The 22,557-nt window shown below is 34.5% G+C and overlaps 1 pseudogene; it reads left to right on the plus strand.

Moving 5' to 3' along the window:
• The first annotated feature begins 11,576 nt into the window (after positions 1–11,576).
• LOC120781930 lies at positions 11,577–13,175 on the plus strand (annotated as a pseudogene).
• Positions 13,176–22,557: the final 9,382 nt, after the last annotated feature.

Consider the following 22,557-nt stretch of genomic DNA (forward strand, 5'->3'; position numbering starts at 1 on the left):
ATTTCACCCAAAAAATACATCAAGCCGCTTCGTTAACTACTCCTTTTAATTCATCTAATCCACACTGTACGAACAATGTGCCATATTCAGATGAAGTAGCGCAGATGTTAAAAAAATAAAAGATGGATCTGGCAGAATAGCAGAAATCCGGTTGATAAAACCAGACTAAAGAAATAAATCCAAGTTAGCAGAGCTGAAAGAAGAATATATTACATAATTTTTTAAGAATACCGATCCAAATAAAAACGATGAATATAATCTGTGGAAAGCTACCAAATATCTTAAACGTCCTCTGAAGCGACGAGTACCAATAAAAGGTGAAAAAAACTTTTGGCAAGCACTTTCCGAATATTCTTAAACCTTTTACACTCAGTAGTGACTATCAGTGCCAGAATGAGAGAGTCTTGAGAGTCTATGTCAAATGGATAAACCAATACCTTTCGTAGAACTGACTGAAGTACAATCAGAAGTGTCGCAGTTGAAATATTCTAAATCGCCTGGCACAGTTAATATTGTTGCATGGACAATGAAATAATTGCCAAGGAAATGCCTACTAATCTTAGTTTTAATCTTTAATTGTAGTTTTAGGCTAAGCCACTCTCTGCTTTCACGCTACTACAGAACCGTTAAAACCGTACTAAAATATCTGGAAGAGACACAGTACTGTTCGGCAGTTTTCTTATACACCCAACAAGCTTTAGATAGAGATAATGATTCAGGAGCCAAACAATCCCGAGAACGAAATAACCTCTTACAGACCAATCAGTTTGCTGACAATATTCTCCGAAATATTTGAAAGAATATTTCTTCGTCGATTATTGCCACTTCTGGAATCCCTATCCATTGTCCAAGGCAACTACATGGAACCCCTGATTGCTGCTACAGAACCGATAAAACCGTACTAAAATATCTGGAAGAGAAACAGTACTATTCGGCAGTTTTCTTAGACATAAAACACGCTTTGGATAGAGTCTGGCAGGAGGTTATTATCTATTATCTATATACATAAATGAAAATGAATCGCCAAAATGTATGTACGCTCATAACTCAATAACGCCTGGACCAATTTGGCCAATTCTTTTTCTTAAATGTTCGTTGAAGCTCAAAGATGGTTTCTACGGCGAGAAAAATTCGAATAATTTCCGGAAAACCCCTAAAAACAGCCTTTTTCTTTTCCCCATACAAACGTTACATACATACATATGTACATATATAATAATGAATGTTTATAAGAGAACGGTTGATAAAATTTTTAAAGGTTGTTTGTTGTGGATCGGGAAAGGTTTAGAAACAAATACCTTATACTTTTCATGAGGAGAAGTCGGAAAATTGGACAATTCCAAAAAGTAACATTTTTCAAACACATTTTTTTTCAATTTTTGTTTGTTTTATTTTTCAATATTTTGATTTGTAAATTATTTGAATCGTTCAATTGCGGTCGCTTGCTTTTTTATTCCGGCTATCCAAAGGAAAAATTATTGAAAAGTATTCAGTGAAAACTTTATGTGTGTTTCAGATGTTTGTTGAGTAGCAAAAAAGAGGTTTGCCGCACGCACACATTCTTCCTTGGATGCGGATGGTGATTACACCAGATCAAATTGATAAAATCATTTCAGCGGAAATTCCTGATTAAGAAATAGATCCAGAATTATACGAAGTGGTGAAAACCAATGTGGTTCATGGACCATGCGAACTATACAATCCCACTTTGGCTTGTTATTGGCCTTGAACACTATGAGATCAGCAGTATCAAATAGGTCGATATGTGAACCGCAATAAAGCGCTTTGTAGGATGTTTACTTTTGCAATTCATGGACGTTTTCCGACTGTTGTGCGTCTCGCGGTTCAACTTCATTTAAGTCATTGCGTATTGTGAATGGTACAGTGTGTGCAACTTTTTGAGAAGCATACCAGCAGTTGCGTTTGCTGGAACATGCTAATCACTGGAAACAGACGAAGGACAATGCAATAGTTACTTCGCATGCCACTGAAATTCACATACTTTTCGCGAAGATCATTTCGACATATCAGCCTTCAAATTCGCGTTAATTATGGGATACGAAAACATTGTATTCGCTAAGAATTGGAAATGGGCAAATTTCGGTTGATACTTCCAGTGGTTTGATATCAATTTCACATCCCCTTTGTCAATTCACTTCAACGGAAGATGAACTCATCACGAATGTTTATCCGCACATTGGCAAAATTATCGTAACTGCAATTGCTTGAGTGCACGCGCAATTTTAACTGCCAAAAATACCGATGTTAATGACTTAAACTGGAAGATTCAAAGTCAAATTTCGGGAGGTTTGCGCTCATATAAAGCGATCGATCGTCTTGACAAGGAAGACGAAACCGTAAATTACCTAGTGGAATTTCCAAATTCTTTGGAGAGCCTTGGTTTGCCCCAGCATCATTTGGGTCTCAAAGTTGGATCTGTCATTATTATGTTTCACAATCTTCATGCGCCGAAACTGTGTAATGGAACCCGACTGATTATGACGCAGTTATCGAATACAAGGGACAGCCATTTCATTTCAAACGTATTCAATTTCCAATCAAAATTGGCCAGATATATGTGGCGTGTTGACCAGAACAGAAATCAAAAAAAGTATGTTTATTAAGCTGCGCTTATTAAATTATTATTATGTCGAAAAATCGAAAATAAATGATTTTCGACTCAATATAATTTCAACTTTTTTCATTTCAAAGCATATAATTTCACGCAGGACAACGGCTACGGGGTCAGCTAGTTTAAAATAAAAATGAAACTACCAGCTCCACTCTACCTATTTCTTCGGTCATACCTAGATTACAGCCATTTTTACAAGATGCCAAAGTAAACTGGACTTTTTTAATCTAGCGCCCCTTGTACTTGTACATTAGAATTAATGATGACACTTCCGACATATACGAAGTCAAAGCAGGTGTTCCGTAAAGCAGTGCTTTTCCCAACACTGTACACGAAAATATAACTGTTGCCACATATGCAGACGACACCGCCATTCTTGCATCTGCTTACTCTGCAAACGAAATTGGAACATTATGGTAATTGAAACAAAATTCAAAAATTAACATGTACGTTGGTGCCAAGGGATGCCGTTTAATATTTATTATAAACACATATACATTCCAACTATTAAATATCTACCCGCCAACCATGAGCGGTTAAATAACCAGTGAAACAGTAGGTAGTAACAGTGGGTAAAAATTAGGGTAGATTGCCATAGGCCGCGTGAAGATTCTAATCACTTTTCCCCTCACAGGTACGTATACATGTGATCAATGATCACTGATCATACATCTCTGTTGCGCTCATTCAGCAGTGTCATATCAAAAAAGTATACCTGTCCTGCTCTAATATCCCCAATCGACGGCTGATGCAGGGTTGCATTTTCTCTTTTTAAACAGCTGATGCAGGGCTGCATTTTTTATTCCTGCTTTTAAAATTTCAACCAATTTTTAAAGCTTTTATTTAATTTTTTACATATTTACATAAAACTTATTATAATTTATATAAATAAAATTATATTTAATTTAAAAATAATTAATACATATCTGAATTAAATAAAAACATTATTGATACCTGAAAATAAAAGAAAGATATCTGAAAAAAGATTGAAACAAAATAAAGGTTATTAATACCTGAAAATAAATAATAATTACATTGAATTTGTAATATCGAAAAAAAAGGTTAATTAATTAAAATGATAATAATATCTGAAAGAAAAGATTAATATTATCTTTAAAAATAATATATATTGAATACAAATAGAATTTACTCTGAAAGCAAAGATTAATTAAATAAAAATAGAGGTAAAATCTGAAAAGAAAGAATAATTAAATCAAAATAATAATAACATCTGAAAGAATAGATAAATACTCTTTGATCATTTAAAATATAAAACAAACATATGTTTTCACATGTTATATTGAATTGTACAGGCCGCCTTAAACGCATAGAATACATACATATGTATATATTTATTTTTGCGTATTATGTATATTGGACTGCGCACACCAATTTCAAATAACATACACTTATTTTCACATACTTACTTAACAATTTATATTTGCTGCTTCTGATGATTCATTCTGATTTCCAATGCTATAAAAACAAATGAAGTAATTATTTGCAAATTATTTAAAAAAAAATCACATAAAATATTGATATTGATGGCAACCATGGCGCCGAATAAACGTGTTTGTGTTGAGTGTAATAGTGTAATTAAAGGACACATTAGAAGTTTGAGCTGTATTAATTGTAAAAAGTGGTATCATATGATCTGCAGTGGTCTGGATAAAAATGAGTTTGAATTTTTTTACCAGAAGTTTAAAGATACTAATGTAAATACATGGAACTGTGCCAGATGCGAATTGCAGGTTAGCTTCATTGTCCCAGAGTCGGAAAGAGTGGCCGGTGAGGGTTATAGTGATGCTTCCGGCATGAATAAAATATTAGAACGCTTACATAAATTATTGGATCAAAAGTTTGCAAAACATGTGGAACCTTTGCGTATGGAAATTAGAGAATTAAAGACAAGTGTCACTGGTATGGAGGCAATTACTGAACTAAAAAAGGCTAGAGAAATGGATAACAATATACACTAGGCATCAAATGAAAGTATAAATTTAATACTTAGCAACTTCACTGCATTCGTTCACTTCTTACATTTGCAAATTCCGCAATTGATGCGAATAGTGTGCCATGAATAGGCACCGTTATGCAAATAAACCGTTCGACCATAATGTGTGCTTGTTATGTATACGTAAGAAGTCTTTTTATCAATAAAAGTAATTAGTCTGTGCTAGTCGTTTGATGCGCGTGCGTCATATGAAAGTATAATTTTAATTTGTGTTAATTTTTACAAGGTAAATTTAAAGTTAATTAAAAGTTTAACTAAACTTCCACTGATTAGGAAAACTTTTTTAAAATTTAATGGTTTTTGATTTGATTTTTGTTCTGTTCTTAGTGCAAAATGCGAAAAACTGAAGAGATTCGAAACCTAAATGTAGAAGATAGGAAGAAAGGCAAAACATACGCAAAAATTTCTGAAAAATATTCTATTTCCATCGGAGGAGCAAGAAAGATTTTCGAAAACTTCAAAAAAATTAAGACATGTAAGACTCAGTATGGAGGCGGTCCACAGGTCAACATATCGAAACACGTTGAGCGTCTCATAAGAAGAAAAGTTGTAATTAACCCTGAAATTTCATGCAGGGAGTTGATTGAAAGTTTAAATTTAAATCTTTCCGTCAGTACAATGCAGAGAAAATTACGATCATTTGGTTTGAAAAATTATGTAGCAAAAAAACGACCTATGATTTCCATTGTGAATAGGAAAAAAAGGCTGGAATTTGCAAAACGGTATGTAACCATGCCAATCACATTTTGGGACAAAATAATGTGGTCCGACGAGTCCAAATTCGAGCTCAAGAACTCAAAAAAACGTAAACGAGTTTGGTGCAAAAGTTCTGATCGCTTAAAACCACAGTGCATACAAACAACAGTGAAGCATGGAGGTGGGTCTCTTATGGTGTGGGGATGCTTCTCCAAATTTGGTGTGGGCAACTTGGTAAAAGTCGATGGAAGAATGACGGCAGCTGCATATGTTGACATTCTAAGCGAAAATTTGACAATAAGCGCGGAAAAAATGCATTTGGGGTCGTTTATTTTTCAACAAGATAACGACCCCAAACACACGTCCCGACTTGCAACTCACTTTTTTGAAGAAAACGCAATCGAAAAACTGAACTGGCCAGCTCAATCGCCAGATTTAAACCCAATTGAGCATTTGTGGGCAATTTTGGACTCTAAAATTCCAAAAAGTAGCCGCACAAATTTGGCGTCCTTTTTCTTAGAGATGAACCGCCAATGGGTTAATATTTCGTCGGAAATGTTAGAGAATTTGGTTCGAAGTATGCCCAAACGTCTTCGTGCAGTAATTCAAAATAAAGGTGGTAATACCAATTACTAAATTTCTTTTCAAAAGAAAATTGTCTATATGTGTTGTCAATTTATACTTTCATTTGACGACTTTTGTTTTAGTATCAGATTTTCAAATGAAAAATAAAATATTTTTCTTTCGATTAATGGAATAAGATTTACTTTACATTTTTTGTTATCCATATACGTTAAGAAATAGAACAATATTGTATGAATTACTACTAATTTTTTTAAATAAATCTAATTGAAATAACTACTGTGAAATTTATACTTTCTTTTGACGCCTAGTGTATATGAAAATAAGGTCGTTCAGAGACCTGGGTAAACTTGTCTCTACGCTAGAGAAAAAAGGTTTTGAAATAGACATGCAAGGAGTATTCAGAGAAGCTGAGAAACGGAAATGTAAGGAATCCAGCATCATCGGGTACAACTTTAAAGAATCAGACAAGAATACTGGTGCGGAGAGACAGTTGGATGATAAAACAAAATTCATTCAACTGCTACCGGATGATTGTGGTATTGAGATGGATGATATCAAAATGAGATGAGAAAGATAAAGAAATTGCACAGTGAGTTGAAAGTGAGAGAAGAGAAAGGAGAAAAAAAATCTGGTCATTAGGTACAAATTTGGGGAGCCGTTTATCGACAAAAATGTAAATTTTCGGCCAAGAATCCTAATATCGGAGGAGCAATAACCAATATCACCATTGTTTATCAGAATATCAGGGGTTTACGCACTAAGCTGAGTCAATTTTATACAATATCTGCGTCTAGTGATCCGGAGGTTGTGTGTGCTACTGAATCATGGTTGAACGATAGTATAAAAGACGGGGAGGTTATAAACAATACGTATCAGTTATTTAGGAAAGATCGTGAGGACATTACGAAACGGCGTAGAGGAGGAGTGTTTATAGCAGTGAAACGAATACTTCAGATAAACCAGTCTTGATGTTGTTCACCATGGCATTGAGCAGTTATTTGTTAAGATTAAACTTAAGAATGATGATTTGATTGTAGGATGTGTTTACATTCCACCGAATGGAGACTGCAATGTGTATGCTAAACACATACAGGACTCGGTAAATATAGTGAATATATATCCTGGTTGTAAAATCCTGCTTCTTGGTGACTACAACTTTCCGGACACTAAATGGATCAGGACTGGAGGTGAAGAAGAATTTATTGGAGAATCAGAGCAGGCGGATTCGGTGATTGAGGAGTATTCTCTACTGGGTCTGAATCAAATTAAAAAGATCTGTAATTCTGTCGGTAAATTTCTAGATTTACGCCTTACTAATTGTGATTTTTTTGCTAATAGAATAGCTCCTATGGTTCCAGAGGACAAGTACCATCCCACTATTGGAATTGAAGTTACACTACATAGGACTATCAGACAGAAAACGGTGGAATACTTGAACTTTAAAAATGCCGACGGTGCTCTAAATAATTTTTTTCTTCAAACAAACTGGATTTCTATGTACGAATAGAAGGATATTGATAGTATGGTAGAACACTTTTACGGAATCATTTCTGAAGCTATTAATAACTATGTGCCGCACACGGTGAGAAAGGATTACAATTATCCTTGTTGGCTTAGTAGACTTCTAATTCACAAGATTAAATTGAAAAGGACAGCGCATCACAGATATAAGTGCTCTGAAAGTTACTTGGACTATGAAATTTTTAGGAAACTGAGAAAAAAAAGTAAAAGGTTATGTAGTCAATGCTATAAAAACTTTACCAAAGGCGCTGAGGAGAAGATTAAATCTGACCCTGTATATTTCTGGAAATTTATAAGAATGAAACAAGTAAAGAAGGGCTAAGTTCGGGTGTCACCGAACATTTTATACTCTCGCATGATGAAGTGATTATCGAGATTTCGTTATCCGTCATTTACATATTTTTCAAATACCGTATTTGTGTAAAGTTTTACTCCGCTATCATCATTGGTTCCTAATGTATATATTATACAGAGAAGGCATCAGATGGAATTCAAAAAAGCGTTATATTGGAAGAAGGCGTGGTTGTGAACCGATTTCACCCATATTTCGCACATGTCATCAGGGTGTTAAGAAAGAATTTCATTGAAATCGGTCTAATAGCTCCTGAGATATGGTTTTCGTTCCATAACTGGGCGACGCCACGCCCATTTTCAATTTAAAAAAAAAAGCCTGGGTGCAACTTCCTTCTGCCCTTTCTTCCGTAAAATTTAGTGTTTCTGACGTTTTTTGTTAGTCGGTTAACGCACTTTTAGTGATTTTCAACATAACCTTTGTATGGGAGGTGGGCGTGGTTATTATCCGATTTCTTCTTTTTTTGAACTGTATATGGAAATGCCTGAAGGAAACGACTCTATATAGTTTGGTTGACATAGCTATAGTAGTTTCCGAGATATGTACAAAAAACTTAGTTTAGTTTAGTTTCATCATGATATCTAAATTTTTACTCAAGTTACAGCTTGCACGGACGGACGGACAGACAGACATCCGGATTTCAACTCTACTCGTCACCCTGATCACTTTGGTATATATAACCCTATATCTGACTCTTTTAGTTTAAGGACTTACAAACAACCGTTATGTGAACAAAACTATAATACTCTCCTTAGCAACTTTGTTGCGAGAGTATAAAAAAGCACAACCAAAAGAATACCGTTTAGTATGGAGTGGAATGACCTCAAGGCGGAAGGTGCTGAAGGTGTATGTGACTTGTTAGCGGATTTCTTTAGCAGTATTTATCAGAAAGTGGACACATTACTACAAGAGGACATCACATTCTTATTGGAACGGCTTAAAAATTGTAATAGCAACTTGGAAGATCTTGAAATCACCTTTGATGAAGTATTGAAAAGGATGTTAGCTCTTGATCCTAGCAAAGGTCCAGGCCCAGATGGTATTTCGAACCTCTTTCTAAGAGAATGTGCTGTGGGTTTGTGTGTTGGGAATTTTTCCCAATTGCTGGAAAGATGCATACGTAGTACCTATATTTAAAGCTGGAAGAAAGATCGACTTGAGTAGCTATAGACACGTCTGCATTCCATCCACATTACCTAAGCTGTTTGAAAAGTTGATATATGGTCAGATTGAAACATGGTTTAAGGATTCTCTGATCAGACAGCAACATGGATTCGTCAAGGGAAGATCAACCACCTCGAATCTCAAGATGTACGTAGAATATATCTTACAGCATTGGTCTAAAAGACTTGAGGTCCATGCACTATATACGGACTTCTGTAATGCGTTTGATATGGTGAATCATGAATTCCTGTTGTTAAAGCTGAAGCAATATGGTATCACGGGTTGTATATATGAATGGTTTAAATCGTACTTGAGTGGAAGAAGACTCCGTGTAAAGATCAGTGACTCCATCTCTAGAGAGTTCAAGGTGACATCGGTGTATCTTTGTTAATGATATTGGAGCGGAATTTACATCTCGGTATTCATTCTTCGCTGATGATTCGAAAATCTGTAGGTGCATTGAGAACATCGGTGAAACGTATGCACTTCAAGAGGATATAAAAAAGCTGGTGAGATGGTGTGAGTTTAATAAACTGAAGCTTAACGTGGGAAAATGTGCAATCATTAAATAAACAGTACAACAGCTAATCTGTGGGGTGAGAAATTCCAAGTCAGGGTGATGGTACTAGGTCAGTATTGTAAATGTGTCAGTTTTTTTTATGACCTTTTAAATTTGTTTTCTTATCCTTTTTGCGGCTCCTTTATTCGCACATGCATAGTAATTCAATGGATTGTGACCTTCGCCAGGATTAGTCCAAGTCATTGGGATACCGAATGGCATATTTTCACTTCTTCTATTTTTCCAATCCATTAGACGGTTGTAGCAGTTTTACTCACTATATTTGGTACCCAATTTTCGTTCACTATAACATTTTGGTTGAAGTACATCTCGTATGTTTGAACAAAATCAGTACTGAAATTTCCCCTTTCCCCCAAAAAGCGAAAAAACATCAAGATAAGGAAAAAATTTAAAAGGTCATAAAAAAACTGACACATACGAACGCCAAACCCTTTGAGGGGTTTACTATACTGACCTAGTACCATCACCCTGACTTGGAATCTCTCACCCCTCAGACAATAATCCCAAAAATGTTTCACAGTGATATAGCCGTAAATCTGAAGTTAATCAACACTTTTATTATATGGGTAAGGATATAGTTAAACAAACAGGGTCAATAAAAGATATTGAAATACATATGGACAGTAAACTCACATTTGTTGGTCACATAAGTAATATTGTAGCCAAAGCCAATAAGATCCTTGGTAGCCTGTTGAGAACAAGTAAAGATTTTGAGAATGGTAGTACGCTGATTGGTCCGTTCATTGCATTAGTGAGGCCAGTGCTGGAGTATGGATGTGTAGTCTGGGATCCAATCTATAGTTATCAAATTGATAAATTGGAGCCAGTACAAAAAAAGTTTAACAGACACTTAAAATATCGTCACAATATGAGTAAAGACTCAAGAGGTGCAATTGATGCACTAGAATCTAATAATCCCACACTGGCCAATAGAATAAAATATCTAACTTTCTGCACCGGAGCTAATATCTTTAATGGACATTGGAATGTTCCAGAGTTGGTGGAAATATTTGAGTTCGTTGAGTACAAAGTAAACTTGCGAAAGTCAAGAGTTATTGAAGTACCAATAGTTAGATCGAGATACAACACTCGTGCACCGACCTATAGAATCGCGAATGTAATTAATGAGTATGCTGACCGTACCAATGTTTTCGACATGTCTGTTGAAAAAATTAAAAGTGAGGCTAAACGTTTAATTCTTGCCTGATATTCTGATAAATAAATAAATGAATAAATAAAGAAGTGACTGACTTAACTAATTCTAACATTTGTTATTATTTTCTTTTCTTCAAAGTATTGATATTCTTCGAAAATTTCCCTCTTAATACTCAACATGTAAAAGAAAAAAAATCTATGTACTCGTATAATTGTTGAGTGCGTTAATAAATAAATAAATAAATAAAATTCAATTACTTACCTTCTTGTTTTACGAGCACGAATGACATGCGTTTTCAATCGTTTTTTATTACCCTTTTTGGGATTTTCTTTTAGCACTATTGACAAGTATGTTTTCTCCTTCGCACTCATTCAAATAAATCAAGAAATGAAAGAAACTTTTTTTCATCGCATTTAGGTACACAAAAAATAACCCGAAAGTGTGCGTTGGTGTTATAGCCTTGACAGACGACAGCGTTAACCCTGATTAACTGCGCACTTAATCAGATCCAAATTTATAGGTGACAGACACCAGCGATGCGAGTTAGCGAACATCTGATTGGCATATTAATAACATTTTCAATTTGCTAAAACAAAAATGGATAGAAGACAAGCATTGCGATTGTTAGCCGCACAGATGGTGCAAAACCACAATTTGTTAAACAAAAGTATAAATACATTACTATTAAAACCGCTTCAAAAGATTAAATTGATGAATGAATTGACAAAAGCGATACTGGAAACTAGTACCAAAGTGGCGTCTTCAGAAATAAGGGAAAGAAGCGCCTGGAAATTTGTAAGTTTAATATATTCTATATTGAATATTAATATTTTATACCCCTCATTTATACATATATGTTATTAATAAAAGGACCGCAATGGCACTTTTTGGGAGTACGATGTCAAAAAGATGGATGACATCCGATGTAAAGAAAACATTCGTGTAAATAAATAAAGAAGCTTTTCACAAAGTATGTGAAAAGGTTAAGGAAATCGGAAAGTTCAACAACAACATGCGACTTTGCATTCCACTTCAGAAAAGAGTGGCTATTGCGTTGTATGCGTTAGGTTCTTCAGCGGAATACAGAACTGTAGCAAGTTTATTTGGCGTAGGACGCACCACAGTTGGGGAAATAGTTGTGGATTTTTGCAAAGCTGTGTGCACAAATTTATCGGACTGCATCAATTCCTATCCCCCAAGCACAGAAGAAGTAGAACGAAATGTACAAGGTTTTGCACACCTTGGTTTTCCGCAATGTTTTGGAGCAATAGATGGCTGCCACATTGAGGTTCAACCGAAAAAGGACGATGCGATCGATTATTACAATTATAAGGGGGTAGTATTCGGTTGTTCTGCTGGCAAGTTGCGACTATAGGTAAATTTCATATACTTATTGAAAATATTTAAATAAACCCTTTCACTATTTTATAGATCAAAATTTACATATATACATGTTGGGTCAACTGGAAGAAATAACGATTCTTACATTTTTGAAGGTAGTTCCTTAAAGAAATTTCATAAAACCGCTGATATTTTTTCTCAGAGCATCAAATGATTCAGCCTTTCGATTGTCGCGTTACATGATGAAGCCTTTTCCATACTCACCTAATCAACCAGTGTTAGAAAAAACATTTAACTATCGTTTATCCAAATGTCGCAGAGTTATAGAGAATGCTTTCGGTCAACTAAAAGCCCGATTTAGAAAAATTGGCAGAGGTTTACCGGTAGCTCCAAAAGACGTTAACGTTATTATACATGCATGCTGTATTTTCCACAATTTCCTAAAAATTGAAAATGATGAAATTCCTTCTTCGTGGATCTAAGATGCTGCAGAAATAATTACAGAAATTCAACCACATCACACTACAAGAACTGGGGAAAATGATGTAACAGCATCGGATATTAGAAATGCAATAGCTCTGAGTTTTCGTGAGCATAGATGTATTGAGTAGCAGAAAACAAATATTTGTACACATAATTACAAACATCAATTTTTTAAAGAGATCATTTTTTATTTAAATTCATTTTTTTGCTACATTATATAATGCTTTAAGACTAATGGTTTAGGACTAGAAAAAACGATACAATTATGTATTTTATTTTATTTTTTTTTTGGGATAACAAAATATTTCAAACTAGAAAAAAACGATAAAATTATTTGAAACTTAAAGTTTCTCTGCGATTTTCTCCATAAGGGTTAAAAATCTTTCAGACAAATTATTGTGCTGTCGAACAGTCCGAATTATTTCCTCTGAAACGTGCTTTGTTTCATCCGCTACCCTTTCCAATATGTCAGTTTGTTTATTTAAAACCTTTAACAACTCGGCGCTAAAATTACGTTTTCTTGTTGCAGATGAAGGTGATGGTGACGGCATCGGACATGATTGTGATGGCAACGGACATGATGGCGATGGCAACGGAGGTGATAATGATGGGTCGGACGGCGGCAACAATTGGGTTAATGTTGAATTCTAAAAAAAATGAACTAAAATGAAAATGAAATAAAATAAATTAGCTCACCTCGGAATATGTCTCTATGTACAAAGTCGAATTAACAGCAGTACACTCTACTATGCGATGCACAGCATTATAATGTCTCCAAGGCGAGGGACTACCACCAGAAGGACCAATATTGGTTTTCTCCTTTGTGAAAGTAGAGTTATTAATGTGTTAAAAGAAGAAATGTAATTATTGAAAAAACTCACTTGTATTTCTTTGTCATGTTATTCACTTTGCAGTGAATTTCCTCGGCGGTGTATTTTTGTGCCACTTCCTGCGAAATTGTATATATGAGCATTTCGCTTTGCACGCCGGAAGTCGTCGGAACGTGCCTCCCACTTTTCCAGCGGCTCCAACTCATCCTTTAAAGTCCACCCTGAACGCTTTTTTCTGCCAGCCATCTGAAATTAAAACAAAGATATTAATTTTCGTTTAGAAGGCAATGCAAAATACTAAAATTACTTACTTTTTATCTTTAATCGTCGCCTTTCAAAATAACCTTGTTTACATTTAAACGTAAAACGGCTATCACTGTTCTTATTTTTCATTCACAATAGAATACAGCTGTCAATTATTAACAATGTTGCCAACGAAAATCCCACAAATACCCTAAAATTTTGAGCTATGGTATTTTTTTTGGCAGGGTATTTTTTTTAGAAGGGAAATGCCTTTTCCTACTTCTTTGTATTTACCTAATTATAGTTTTGTATCTTAATGTGCGAATTAGTTTAGCATGAAATATTTATTCCATTACAATCTTATATAGTATATTTAGTTTTTTAGTAACTTTTTCTTATATATTGAAAACAATTATTTTGAAATTTTTCGAGTTGTGACTCGTTTGTAGTTAGCGTCTGCTATGCTCTTTTTGTATCATTACCATATCAGGCTTTCATATGGTATATAAGTTAAAAAACGTTTAGTCATTTTACTAAAAAAAATGTTTTCTGGGAGCTATGCTCCTTTATTGAATTCCGCTTAAGAACTAAAATTTACAATTAATTATACTTAACTCTAGACCTATGTTTGCCGCTGCAACGGGTACGGAGTTTGCTGACGCTGCGCTTCCCACAGGTTGTCACTTCGCTGACCCGGCGCATCCCACATGTTGCTACTACACGTGTCGCACTCTCAGCGATTTAGTGGTGTCATATTATATTACTTTGTATCATATGATATTAATGAATCATATGATACTTTTTGAATGTATGGGGTGCTAACTAGTCCCCCCTTGAAATTCAAACGTCCTCGTTTGAATCTTTAGGTGTATTGAAAATTTGGTTGAGTCCTTCTATTGCGGGTTGTGACAGTTTATTGGGTTCATCTTCTTTTTGTTTCATCAGAACATTCTTCCCGAAAATTAAGGCTATGATGATTAAATTGACGATTAGTGTGATGATGGTTCCGTATTTGAATCTGTTTGCTGCTTCCAACAGACTTACTTCCTTTGTATTGTTGAAGTTAAGCTGTTTCAGCATCTTCAGCGAGAGGAATTCTTCTATCTTGAATGGTGCGGATGACGGTTGTAGGATGGCTGGTAGTGGTTTACTTGCTGTTCTTTCTTCGCTATAGAACTTTTTCCCGTTGAGAGCAATGGTTACGTTGGTATACAAATTATGAAGGTCCCGTTTAGAAATGTAGATTCCTTGTTTATTTCAATTTCTCCGTTGTATTTATTTAAAAGTAAAATTCCAGGTCCCATATCCTCTATAGTTGGGATATGCTGGTTGTTGACCTCCGTGCAGTTTGGCAAACGACTTTTTAAAAAATTAATTATACAAGTATCATTTCTTAAATCTATTACATTATTGCTTAAGCATATTTGTAGGGAATTGTATTTCTTACAATAACTTTCTATTCCATAAATTCCCTTTTCGCAGTTTAAAATTGTATTAAAATTGATTTTATCAATTCTCCCGTTATTTTTTACTGCTCTAATATCTAATGTTTTACAATTTTGGTTATCTACGGTTGGGAGGCTAACAATATAAATTATTTTTTGCCATTTGTTGCAATTTTTGTTTCGGAAAATTCGAGTGCTTTGTCTAAATTTACTTATGGAATATTGTCATTGTCTATTACTTCTTTCACAATATTTATTTCTTCGTTTAATAAAATAAAAGAATTTATTATGTTGGCTTTTGCCCAATGTATTGCGTATGCAATATTTAAAATTTATTCTTTAATTATTTCTAAATTATATTTTAGCTGTAAAAATGCTTCAATTTCTAAACTTTTTTCATTTTGCATGGTTTTAATTATATTGTTTGTAATATTGGTTATCTCGCTAATTTTGCCAATTGTAAGTTTGTTAATTAATACCTGATTATTGTAATTTTGTAAAACATTATTTATTTTATTTGAAATTATTTCGTAGTTTTCATGGTCAGGACTTCCTGCAATCCATTTCCATGCGCTACCCAAGAAATTTAATGATCTTTTCATTTTTTGTTCTACTTTGAGATTGTTAAGTTGGGCTCTTATCTGTGTTATCAAGTGGGATATGAAGGGATAATTAGGGTTTTTGCGGATAGTTTCGGTTTTGATAGTGGATTCTATGTGGTCGAGTGTGTCCGTGTATTTTTCTATGTCAATTTCATGTATTATCCTAAATGTTTCTGTTTGTAGTCTAGCCGTTCCCTTTTCTGTTGTTATTAATTGGGAGTTCGAGTAGTCGAGGATCTGTACTTCCGCCAGGCATAGCGGTAGTAATATTCTGAAAAAAAAATATCATACATATTTAGCTACGTATTTTACCTTTGTGAATTATTTGTCCTTTTTCGGTTAACACGGTACTATTTCTATCTTCCTTAACTATTTCCTTACTGTAGGGTTTACTTAACTTAGTTCCTAATCTCCTATTTTTCTCAACAAATATTATTTGTCCTGGTAGATTTATTTCCTTCTTATTTTTATTATGGTATTCGACATCCTTTCTTTGTTTCTCGGCTAATTTTTCTAAATTGCTTTGTCTAGTTCTTTCTATGTCCTCGGGGGTAAATGTAACATTTCTATGAAAAAATAAGTGTACTTGTCTTTTAAGTGTTGTGGAATGAACTGAATGATTATACTCAGATACTGCTCTTTCTAAAAGTTCTTCGAAATTCCTGTGTCCATCGTTTTCTTTCATGCAACGCATTATTTCGATTCATGTAGAGTGGAACCTTTCCACTTGTCCGTTAGCTTGGCTTTTGTATGGAGGAGTAGTGTAAACTTCTATTCCTAATTCGTCTTTCATCATAAATTTTAAAGAAGCTGAGTTTAAAGATGGCTCATTGTCGATAACTATTAATTTTGGTACTCCGAAGAAAAATATAATATCTCTTAAAGGTTTTCTGACGTCTTCTATTGCTCTGCTATTTAGGCTTTTTGTTATTGCGTATTTTGTAAATTTATCTAAAGCTGTCATGACTATTTTTCCCTCTGTTAAAAATATATCGATATGAACTGTGTGTCCTGGATATGTTGGTAATGGAGTTTCTGCAATTTTCGGTTGATTGGGATGTCTCTCGTACTTATTTTCTTTACAAACGGTGCAGTTGGCTATTATCCGTTTTATTTTATTTAACATACCTGGAAAATATTTTGTTTCGAGAATTTGTGTTTTGTTTTCAGTGGCATTCCTATGCGCTCTTAAATGTTCTTTTAATATGACGTTCTCCTGTTCTTGTTCGTTACTAATATATTCCACTAATTTTTGGGTATATCGGCTTTCAATGTTATTAAAATGAAAAGGATAGATATTTTGCATCATACCCATTATCCTTTCTTCTGTATGAATTCCATTTATAACAGATGGGTTAAGGTATCGTTTCATGTAAGAAATCAATAGCTGTTCGTTGTACTCTGGTTCTGTAATTATATGTCTATGAACTGTTGGAAAAATTATTTTAAATTGATATGAAGATATTTCATCGATCTTGAAAAAAATTTGGTTTTTGAAAACATTAATTGGAACTTCTGTGCAAGGGATTAAATTGTGACTTGAGCTTTCATCGCTATGAATCGTAGGAGTGAGTGAATTTATTTGAATTGGTATCCTTGAAAGGGCGTCTGCAACTACATTTGTTTTACCAGGTTTGTAAGTTAGTTCATAGTTATATTCTTCTAAAATGGCTTTCCATCGCTTCATTTTACTATTAGTATTCTTATGGCTTAAGGCATAGGTAAGAGGTTGATGATCGGTGATAATTTTAACTTTTTTTGAACCGTAGAGGTAATTTCTAAGTGAATTAAGTGACCATATTATACCAAGCATTTCTTTCTCATTGGTAGCATAATGCTCTTCGGCTTTACTTAAAGTTCTCGATATGAAAGTAATTGGTCTACCGTCTTGCGATAGCACGGCACCTAATGCGAAATCTGAGGCGTCGGTCGTTAGTTCAAAATCTTTATCGAAATTTGGGTGCGCTAAAACTATAGCCTTGGATACTAAGGTATTTTTTTTTGTGATAATCGAGATTTCATTATCCGTCATTTACATATTTTTTTATTTTGCTGAAAAATTAATTGGATTAGATCAATTTGTGTACTTTGAGTATTGAATTGTATTTTCATTTCCTAATGTATATATTATACAGAGAAGGCATCAGATGGAATTCAAAATAGCGTTATATTGGAAGAAGGCGTGGTTGTAAACCGATTTCACCCATTTTTCGTACATCTCATCGGGTGTTAAGAAAATATTATATACCGAATTTCATTGAAATCGGTGGAGTAGTTCCGGAAATATGGTTTTTGGTCCATAAGTGGGCGACGCCACGCCCATTTTGAATTTATAAAAAAAGCCTGGATACAGCTTCCTTCTGCCCTTTCTTCCGTAAAATTTAGTGTTTCTGACGTTTTTTGTTAGTCGGTTAACGCAGTTTTAGTGATTTTTAACATAACCTTTGTATGGGAAGTGGGCGTGGTTATTAACCGATTTCTTCCATTTTTGAACTGTATATGGAAGTGCCTAAAGGAAACGACTCTCGACTCGACTTGGTTGACATAGCTATAGTAGTTTCCGGATATGTACAAAAAACTTAGTAAGGGGCTGGGCCACGCCCACTTTTCCAAAAAAATTACTTCCAAAATATGCCCCTCCCTAATGTGATCCTTTGTGCAAAATTTCACTTTTATTTTTGTTTTATGGCTTAGTTATGACACTTTATAGGTTTTCGGTTTTCGCCATTTTGTGGGCGTGGCAGTGGGCCGATTTTGCCCATCTTCGAACTAAATCTTCTTATGGAGCTAAGAAATACGTGTACCAAGTTTCATCATGATATCTCAATTAATTAACTCAAGTTACAGCTTGCACGGACGGACGGACAGACGGACGGACGGACAGACAGACATCCGGATTTCAACTCTACTCGTCACCCTGATCACTTTGGTATATATAACCCTATATCTGACTCTTTTAGTTTTAGGACTTACAAACAACCGTTATGTGAACAAAACTATAATACTCTCCTTAGCAACTTTGTTGCGAGACTATAAAAACACAAAGGGTCGGTTGCTTGGTTTCGGTTTATTTCAAGACATTGGTGACCCGACACTTTCACTTTGGTATGAAGCATCGAATAGGAAACTAAGCGCTGCTGCGACGGACGTGTGGAACAGAGAACTGCAAAACTCACTTTTTCCTTGAATCAGCTCATACGCAAAAGTTTCTATTCAAGTCCAATCACTGAGCGAAACACAGCGTTGAGTAAAAATCAGCTCATGTTGCCGAATCGCTCATTCGCGTACAATGTGAGCCTTCGGTCCGAAATGTTTTGCTCACGTTTGCTCACTTCACGAAATATTTAGCTCATGCTCGCTCACTCTACGAAATGTTTAGCTCACTTTCGCTCAGTGATTGGAATTGAATAGAAACTTTTGCGTATGAGCTGATTTAAGGAAAAAGTGAGTTTTGCAGTTCTCTGGTATGTATATAGTTTTTGGTATGCTTTGTTCGCGATCAGTTTTATGTGTCACATGCATTGCACTAAGAATTTGGTACACAACTTATATTTTAGTATGTATTTGTCATCCCGTCGATATGGAGCAAGAAGATAGTTTTAGAAAAAATACGTACAAACGCTTTCAATATTGTCAGCCTCGACATAAGGGGAAGAAGCCATGTTTGGAATATATTATCTGAAATTATTAAAGAGTATGGCACTTATTTGGAATGGATTTACACATATACTGCCAATCCTGTAACATTAACATTTAAAATATTTGCCAAAAAAAATCTTCAAATTTAAACAGACATACATATGTACATATGTAAGTGCTGCAAAATCGCTTAAGGAGACGGCGCTTTTATCTGCCAAGCAAAGTGAGCGATTGATATGCGTTGAGCTTGTTCATGCACCCATTGAGTTTGCTCATAGACGTTGAGTTTGCTCTTTGTGTTTTTGTTTATTCAACAATGATCATTGTTGAGCCGAATGAGCGAACGCTTGAGTAGAGCTGTTTCAACACGAGCGTGAATAAACTCAGCAAGCAAACGAATTTACCGCAATTGAGCTGAATTTAGCTCAGTAGCGAAAACATTCACGAATGCCATTTTGAGCGCTTGAGCCGAATGTGCTGATAGTTCGGGTATTGATCGTACTTAAACATTTTGCGCTCAACGGAAGCCGTTCTGTCGTGTGGAAGCTCTGCTTGGTGGTGTGTAGCATCATGTGTGTATGGGTGTGATGTCTGCATGAGTGGTGCATTTTGCAGTGGTGTTCGTGTAAATTAGTGTGTGGTGTCGTCATGTGTGATGTCTTAATGCAGGGGTGGGCATATTAGCCCTCAGTGGCACTTTGCCCGTTCGGGCACGAATTCACATTTTGAGGGCTAGAGATCATCGCGGGCAAACATTAAGAGGGAAATGAGAGCAACGTATTTTACCGCTTCATATTTACAAACGAGAGCAACGTATTTTGCCACACAATGTTTATAAATGAGAGCGTGCGCATATATGGGAAGTTGCACTGTGGGTAATAACTGCTGAATTGCCTACCAATTTTAAGTTTCTTTGTAACTACTATAAATTTATAAAATGTAAGACAAATAACAAAAAGTATAATAAGTATTTTATTTTAGTAATAATTTTTTTTTAATATGTCTTTATAACAGCATTTAATTTAGTTTATTTGACATAATAAATTCTATGTTTCTTCTCATTCTCATTTGCTGTAGCTACGCGCATTATTGTACTAAAATTTAAATCAGATAACCTACTTCTTGTATTATGTTGCTTTAATTTCATTATGGAAAAAAATTGTTCACAAGTGTTGGTGTTTTCCAAAATGCATTCTTTAATGAAATCTCCATCAGAAAAATGGATGGTTGCCTAACACCATTTTAAGTGCAATCGCATAGCTAACATAGACTGCACCATTACTATCAATAGAACTCCCCTAAAAGTAAAAAAATATTCCATATAATACCATATTTGGAACAACTTAATAACTTACAAACCTCTGCTTTAATGTTGTCTAACGACTTTAAGTTCATGGGTAAATTTTATGAGAGCGCAAATGTAAATAATTACCCAACAACGCTTCTACCGCCCGCTTACCGTAGAATTTCCAACGACTTGGGGTTTTCCCCATAGAAAGGACTCAGCTGATTGCTCTCTCACAACGCAGGGTTGCCAGGCTCGATATGCTGTAGTAATTATAAAAATTGTGTTCAATATATGTGACCTGGTCTACGAAAAGGGAGCTAACGTGCGAAAACTAGTTTTCTGGGAAACAGCTGTTAAAAATAAACAACTCGTTTCGTCAGTTTCTCGTTTCTCGTTGACACCTAAGCCCCCTTTCTGTAGACCAGGTCACATATTTGAAATTTTCTTAAACTAACTCAAAATCAGAATTGAATGCTATTATTTATAAATATATAAACTAGTTTTACTAGTTTGATTTCAGTTTTGATATTTTATATTATGAAAAATTATAATTGAAAAGTTAGATGCGTGCAAAACTACATACATATGCGTATTGAGTACGCTTGCCGCTCGTAGCGGACGGAGAAACGAAATGCGATGTTTCTGCCATTAGCGTTTGTATTATATTTGTGTGCTTAGCCACTCTCAATCAATAATGCCATACCGCCCAAATATATTTTTATTTGATGATTTCTTATATTTTTGAAAATATTTGTTTCCTTTCTATAGCGCGTATTATTATTTTAATACATTTCTCGAGGCAACTTAGATTTTTAAAATTTAACAGAACAATTATAGAAAAAAACCTCAATTCTTTGAATATTTTGATATTACAACCAAACTGGCAATATCACAAATATTAATATATACATATTTATATATATATATACATTTAATATATATCTACATAAGCATTTTCATTAAATGGAACTGCAATATGTTTAAACAAAATATATATTATGGTCACAAGTATCTTTTTTTTATATATGCAGATATATAACACTGCCTTGCATATGTACGTATAAAAGCCCACCACTTGAGAAAAGTTTTCCCAATTGTAGTTAAAATGAATAATAATAATATATAGTTCTTTATAATAATAATATTCTTTATAATAGCCTTAAAATATAATATTTTATAAATCTTACATTAGGTTTTTCCAGCTTTCCATAGGATGTTATGATGCGCTCCGGGGTTGTCCCTTTTCTTTACCAGTACTGAGGTTCCTCGGCGTTTAAAAATCCCACGTTGTGCGTTGTAACCGCTCGTCAGCACAGTATTTTTTGTATTTTCACTTTTCACGTAGTCTTACTTTTTATTTTCAGGCTTTTTTCCTTTTCTATTCACAATCACTACCGTTCGCCACTCGAGAAGCCTTACTTTTTGGTTTTCAGGCAATTACTACTTACGCGCACTGGTCCCTGCTCGGGCGCCAGTTAAAAAACGTTTAGTTATTTTTACTAAAAAAATGTTTTCTGGGAGCTATGCTCCTTTATTGAATTCCGCTTAAGAACTAAAATTTACAATTAATTATACTTAACTCTAGACCTATGTTTGCCGCTGCAACGGGTACGGAGTTTGCTGACGCTGCGCTTCCCACATGTTGCTACTACACGTGTCGCACTCTCAGCGATTTAGTGGTGTTATATTATATTACTTTGTATCATATGATATTAATGCATCATATGATACTTTTTGAATGTATGGGATGCTAACTTATACATACATTGATTTAAAAATTTTTGGCACACCTCAGTTTTTCCACTTTGCTTCAATATAACTTTTAATTAACTGAACATACCAAACAAAAAACAAAAATATTTGTTAAAACAATGTTTTTTTAATACATATATACAAAAATTAAAAATAAAAAATTCATACAAGTAGGAAATTATTAAGAAAATAATGAAAAAGAGTCATATTCATATCAAAAAAGTATTGGCACAA

This window comes from Bactrocera tryoni, unplaced genomic scaffold, assembly GCF_016617805.1.
Source record: "Bactrocera tryoni isolate S06 unplaced genomic scaffold, CSIRO_BtryS06_freeze2 scaffold_721, whole genome shotgun sequence".
Taxonomy (NCBI): Eukaryota; Metazoa; Arthropoda; class Insecta; order Diptera; family Tephritidae; genus Bactrocera; species Bactrocera tryoni.